Consider the following 7297-nt stretch of genomic DNA (forward strand, 5'->3'; position numbering starts at 1 on the left):
TTGTGTTCAGACACCTCAAGCCTGTAAGTCTTCTACCTTCTGCTGACCAAGCTGTGTGGGTTGAAGACTGCAATAAAAGGCACAGCAAGTTCATAATTCTCCCAAGGCTTTCTGGAATCCCTGACATCTACATACATACATACATACACATATATGTATGTATACTGTATACTATATATATAGAGAGTATATATACTGTATACTGTATATGTATACATATACTATATATGTATTTATATATGTATGTAGTATATCATACATATACATATATATTCACTACACACATATATACTATATATACACATATATACACTATATATACATATATACTATATAAACTATATACGCACTATATATGTACATATATATACACTGCATATTTACAGTATATATGTATATCTACTATATGCATATAGTGTATATATGGATATCTGCTGTACGCATATAGTGTATATATGTATATCTACTGTACGCATATAGTGTATATATGTATATATACAGTAGATACACACTGTATATACACTATATATAGTATAACAGACATGCAAAAATGTAAGAAGAATTAATTTATTCTGGTCTTCTCTGCCTCTATCTTTCTTCTAAATATTTTGTTTTTTAAAATTTATTTATTTTGAGAGAGAGAGAGAGCACATGCCAGCAGAGGAGGAGCCAAGAGAGAAGGAGAGAGAGAGAATCCCAAGCAGGCTTCATGCTGTCAGCTCAAAGCCTGACACTGGGTTCAAGTTCACCCATCATGAGTTCATGACCTGAGATGAGATTAAGAGCCCCATGCTTAACCGAACCAAGCCACCCAGGTGCCCTTCTCTTTCAAATCTTAAATTTCAAGTTTCTCCGCCATCTTTCCTTAAACTGCCACTTCTGCCTGGTAAAACTGTAGATGTTTAACACTCATGCTGTGGTGAGGTGGGATCAAAATTTCCCCAGGAAACAAGGCCGCTAATAGCCATTCTTACCCAATGTGGTGGTAATTTTTCCAGAAGTAAACACTATTCAAAGACTTATCTACTTTTGGTCATTTTCCAGTGCCCTAAAAAATTTGTCTTAAATAATCCTGTCATGTTTTATTCTTTTTTTCTCAGAGAGGGATCAGCCAACAACATCATGCCATTACTGAAAGTAAACTTTCTGTGTAAGTATTTTCATTCATTAATTGAAATTCCAGATGCTTAGCCTAAGGATATAATTGAATACATGGACAAAAAAGTTATTTTTTTTTAATTTTTTTTTTTTAATGTTTTATTTTTGAGACAGAGAGAGACAGAGCATGAACGGGGGAGGGTCAGAGAGAGAGGGAGACACAGAATCTGAAACAGGCTCCAGGCTCTGAGCGGTCAGCACAGAGCCTGACGCGGGGCTCGAGCTCACGGACCGCGAGATCATGACCTGAGCCGAAGTTGGACGCTTAACCAACTGAGCCACCCGGGCGCCCCAAAAAAGTTATTTTTTAAATGAGAAATTCTATCTCAATTGCCAGCAATTGGTTATTTGCTAACTATTTTGTGTATCTATAGAAAATTAACAGTACTGTGTAGCCATTAAAATATGTAGAGGGGCACCTGGGTGGCTCACTCGGTTAAACCTCCGACCCCAGCTCAGGTCATGATCTCACAGTTCGTGGGTTTGAGCCCCGCATCAGGCTCTGTGCTGACAGCTCAGAGCCTGGAGCCCACTTCAGATTCCGTGTCTCCCTCTCTCTCTGCTCCTCCTCTGCTCATGCTTACTCACTCTTTCAAAAAAGAACATTAAAAAATATTTTTAAAATATGTAGATAAAATTAATTGATTTGGTATAATATTTACAATATGATAGAGTATGTTTATATCACTAAAAATATAACTTATAAATATACCCATTCGTACATATATTCTACAGAAAAAGTTTAGAACATGTAACAAATATTAAAATGGTTTAAATTAAGTAGTCAGAATATAGGTGGGTTGTTTTCCTTTAAAGTTTTCTGTGTTTTCATAATATTCTATACTGAACATTTTTCATTTTACAGTAATAAAATAAGTAAATTCATTATGAAAATAAATTACATACATTAGGAATCCCTTCCCTTATGATTCTAGCTCTCAGGTGAGTCTTTTCTAGATATTCTTCCTTAAACTTAGATAGGTAAAAAATCTGTTTCTGCTTGATATTATGGCATAAAAATATCCACAGCATGAATAAACGTGGTAAATTATATCAGAATTTTCAAAAAACACATTACAAAGGAAGCACAAATGACAATTAAGTCATTTCAAACCTTCAAATCCCAAATTTACTAATCTAGCCCAACTCTGTCACCCAAATTCTAGATCTAATTGATATTAAGTATCTCTAACTGGATAGCATCTAAATTCAAGATAACAAAGTTGGAGCTCATTTTTTTCCTAAATTTATTCTTTCTGATCTTTCATTCTTGGAAAATGGTATTATGGCCTACCTAGTTATTCAATCTGAAAGCCTGGAAGGCTTCTATTACTCTTTTCTCTGTATTACTTTTCTTCATAATTGGTCACCAATTCTTAAAGATTCTCTTTTCTTAATATCTCTGAACCTATTCTTTTCTCCCCAGTTACTAAGACCTTTGTCTTATTTCAGAACGTCTTCATTTCTTAACCAAAATATTCAACAGCCTACAAACTGGTCTCACTGACTTCAGTTACCTGAAGTCCTTTAATTAATTTAGTATTATATTAAGGTAAAATTTACTAACACATGTATCTTAAATGAATACATCGTAAACATTTGGTTACTTTTGACAAATAATACACTGGTTATGACCACTTTGAAAAAAAAAAGAAAACATTTTCATAGAACCCTTCCTAGTAAATTATCTTCCCCATTAGAAGCAACAACTGATAATATTTCTATTACAGTAGATGAACATGGTATATTCTAGAACTTCATACCAAAAGAATCACATAGTATGTACTTTTTTGTGTCTGACTGATTTTACTTCACATTATGTTTTTAAAAGCATTCATGATGCTGTGTTCATTAGTTTTCTTTTTTTTTCTTTTTTTTTTTTTAGTATTCCACTGAATGAACATACCTCATGTGTTTATCTAATCTCTTTGGAATGGACATTTAGGCTAGTTCTGAATAAAGCTGATATAAACATTCTTTAATAATGCTTTTCATGTATGTATTTTCTTTGGGGGCAGTGAGGGACAAAAAGGTAGGCCTGGAATTGTGGAGTCACACAAGATTTTCATTTACCTTTTTTTTTTTTTTTTTTTTTTAATTTTTTTTTTTTCAACGTTTATTTATTTTTGGGACAGAGAGAGACAGAGCATGAACGGGGGAGGGGCAGAGAGAGAGGGAGACACAGAATCGGAAACAGGCTCCAGGCTCCGAGCCATCAGCCCAGAGCCCGACGCGGGGCTCGAACTCATGGACCGCGAGATCGTGACCTGGCTGAAGTCGGACGCTTAACCGACTGCGCCACCCAGGCGCCCCTTCATTTACCTTTTTAAGGCACTGCCACACCGTTTTCCAAGATGGCTATACATTTTATACTACCATGGACCATGTAGGAGAAATCCAGTTACTCCAACTCCTCTTCAAAATTAGGTGTTGTCATTTTTTTTAGGCTAGCCATTCCATTGGAAATGTAGTTTTGGGTGGATGATAAACTATTGTAAGCATTTCATTTTATCTCCTCTACTGGTCATTTGCTATGCCTCCTTGTACTGACTTTTCTGTGGCTACTACAGATATTTCATCATGTATCTTTTAACTTGTCAGAGTCCATCTTCAAAAATGTTCAATTACTGGGGCACCTGGGTGGCTCAGCCGGTTAAGTGTCTGGCTCTTGATTTCAGCTCAGGTCCTGATCTCATGGTTCGTGAGTTTGAGCCCTGCTTTTAGCTCTGTTCTGACAGCATGGAGGCTGCTTGGGATTCTCTCTCTCTGCCCCTCCCTTGCTAGCTCTACCTCTCAAAATAAGTAAACTTAAAAAAAATTTTTTTAATCTTCAATTACTCCACAAATAACATAAAAACCTTTCTACAATATACTTCAGACTATAGTCCACCCATTCTTTGTGTTCTTTGTCATGTATTTTATTTTCATACATGCTACAAAACTGATACTTCTTTAAAGTAATTTAGTCAATAGTCTTAAAAAATATTAATGGTATATAATGATATAAGTGATTGTTAAATGTCCTGGTATTCTTCATGTCTTCTTACAGGGCCAGATTTCTATCTGATACCATTTGTGTTCAGGAATTATAAGCTCTGCTCAATAATATAGTATTGGATTATCGCTCAATGTATAAAGTAATAACCTATTTCCATATATATACAAATATACTATTGAATAAAAAAATTGGGCAAAGTGAACAAATCTCCCACACAGAATTTCAAATAACTTACATAGATATTCTCACCTCAAAGAGATAGAGGTTACCTCCCCACTGTAAGTGTAGGATATGGATAGTCACTTACTTCTCAAGAGCATAGTATGTAAAGTTGGAAAAGAGTAACTTCTCACTAGCAAAATGATACACACTCCCAAAGCCAAGTGATCAAAATTAATGTAATCAGTGATATATTATGTTAATACTATGGTCCCTTGATATGATGTGATAACAATAACACTTTATTATCCTCCTTTAAAAAGCCCATAATTTCAGTCTAATCACGACAAAAACATAGGAACAAATTCAAATTAAAGGATGATCTACAATATCCCAAGTAGTATTCCTTATAACTCTCAAGATCATCTAAAACTCAAAAGGCTGAATATGTATCATGGTCTAGAACAGTCTAAGAAGATATGAAAACTTAAGATAATGTGATTTCCTGGATGACACCTGGAACAGAGAAAGGACTTTTCAGTAAAAACTAAGGAAATCTAAGTAAATAAAGATTTCAGTTAATAATAATGTGCCAATATTGGCTCAGGTATGACAAATACAATATGTTAACAATAGGGGAAACTGGATGTGGGGTATATGGGAACTCTCCCATATTCTTACAATGTATCTGTATGGGTGAAACTTTGCCAAAATAAAGAGCTTATTTTAAAAACAACAAATGGAGGATCTTAATAGACATATAGAAACTGTAAACAAAAATGATAATTCTCAAGGTGAAAAGTGTAACTTAAATTAAAATATATTAGAGAAGATCAATAGAAGATTTAAGACTGTAGAAGAATGGATCTGGGAACAGCAAGATAGAGCAATCGAGATTATTTAATATGAAGAAAGTAGAGAATAAAGATCAAGGAATAATGGACAGAATATCACAGACCTGTGAGCCATCAAGCACACTCACATATGTGTAAAAGATATCTGACCAGGAGAAAAGAAAGGAAAATAGTTAGAAAAAATATTTCATGAAAAACACTAATCTACAGATCCAAGGCCAGGGAACTCCAGGTAGCATAAATACCAAGAGATTAATGTCTAGATACATCATAGTCGAACTGCTGAAACACGAAGAAAAAATATTAAATGACAAGAGAAAAACAGTGTTTAATATATAGTAAAGAACAGTAAGTAACAGTTAATACCTGTCTTCTCATTAGATTGGAAGACTGTGCAATATATTTTACATGATGAAAGGAAAAACCTGTCAACCATGAATTCTATATTCAACAAAGCCAGCCTTCAAAAATGAAGGCAAAAAAGAAAAAAAAAGACATTTCCAAATATACAAAGACTGAGATAATATGTTGTTAGCAGACCTGCTTTCTAAGAAACACTAGAGAAACTCCTTCAGGTTGAAAGAAAATGATACCAGAGGGTAACGTGAATCCACAAGGGAAAAATGGAGAGCACTGGGAATGCTAAGTATGTGTTACAATGTAAAAGAATGCAAATACATTTTTCTTTTTTTATAATTTAAGATTGTAAAACTGTACAAAGCAATAATTATGTCCCACAGCGTTGACTTTATATTATATATAGATGTAATACGAATGATAATGATAATAACACAAAGTGGGAGGGAGAACTGTGTTATATCAGGGCAAGATTGTTAATGGTTACTGCAATCAAGTCATAACTAACCAGACATAGATTGTGATGAATTAAGAAGCACATTTTAATCCCTAGAGCAACCACTGAGAAGTAACTTTAAAACCGTATGGTTAAAAGTCAACAGAGGAATGTAAATGATACTCTAATAAGTATTTGTTTCACACAAAAGAGGGTAGTAAAGGAGAAAGAGAGAAACAAGAACATACGACAATACAAAAAACATCTAGAAGAATGGCCATGTACATCCAACTTGATTTACACTAAATGCGAACAGACTAAACAGTGCAATCAAAAGATTATCAAAATGGAGAAAAGTAAGATCCAACTGTATTCTGTCTACACCTTAGATTCAAAGATATAGATAGTGTGAAAGTAAAGGATAAGACGATATACATTATGCAAATAGTAACCATAAGACAGTTGGAGTAGCTATATTAATATCAACCAAAACACTCTTTAAGACCAGAAATATTACTAGGAAAAAAGATATTTCATGATAAGAATGTCAATACATAAGAAAGATAAAACAATTATAAATATATATGCATCTAAAATTAGAGCCCTAAAATACATGAAGAAAAAAAGACAGAATTCTAAAAAATTTTAGGTTTTTTTTTTTTTTTTTTTTTCAAATTTTTGAGAGAGAGAGAACCAGAGCATGAGTGGGGGAGGGGCAGAGAGAGAGGGAAACACAGAATCCAAAGCAGGCTCCAGGCTTGAGCTGTCAGCACAGAGCCCAATACAGAGCTTGAATTGATGAACCGCAGGATCATGACCTAAGCCAAAGTCGGACACTTAACCGACTGAGCGACCCAGGAGCCCCCAAAAAACTGAATTTAAAGAAGAAATGTACATAGTTTGAAATTTCAATAACTTTTCTCAATAAGTGATAGAAAAACTAGACAAAAAATTACTAAGAATATAGAAGCGCTGAACAAGACTATTAGCCAACTTGATTCATTGACATTTAAAGAACAGTCTACCCAACAAAATAATGTATTTTCTTTTCAAGCATGCATAGAACATGCTAAATACAACATTAAGCCATAGGCTAGGCACTACAACCAGTCTCATAAATTGAGAAGCGTTGAAATCATACAAAGTATATACTACAATTACAGTAGAATTAAATTAGCTCTTAACAACAAAGAAAATTTGGGAAACACCCAAATATTTGGAAGCTAACACATTTCTCAAAAGCTTATGGATTAAGAAGAAATCACAAACTTGGACCAAATGAAATTGAAAAGAAGACATCTATCAGAATGTATGAAATGCAATAAAAGCAGTGTC

The 7297-nt window shown here is 33.9% G+C and overlaps 1 long non-coding RNA gene across 1 annotated transcript; it reads right to left on the reverse strand.

The window, feature by feature from the left end:
* Positions 1-3013: 3013 nt before the first annotated feature.
* Positions 3014-4014, reverse strand: LOC147584350 (uncharacterized). The gene is made up of 2 exons (XR_015255384.1): positions 3481-4014; positions 3014-3231 (listed from the first exon to the last, which is right to left on the reverse strand). It is a non-coding gene; the product is annotated as an uncharacterized LOC147584350 (long non-coding RNA).
* Between the last annotated feature and the right edge of the window lie 3283 nt (positions 4015-7297).

Source organism: Puma concolor, chromosome A1, assembly GCF_028749965.1.
Source record: "Puma concolor isolate L17-30 chromosome A1, mPumCon1.1.hap2, whole genome shotgun sequence".
Classification (NCBI taxonomy): domain Eukaryota; kingdom Metazoa; phylum Chordata; class Mammalia; order Carnivora; family Felidae; genus Puma; species Puma concolor.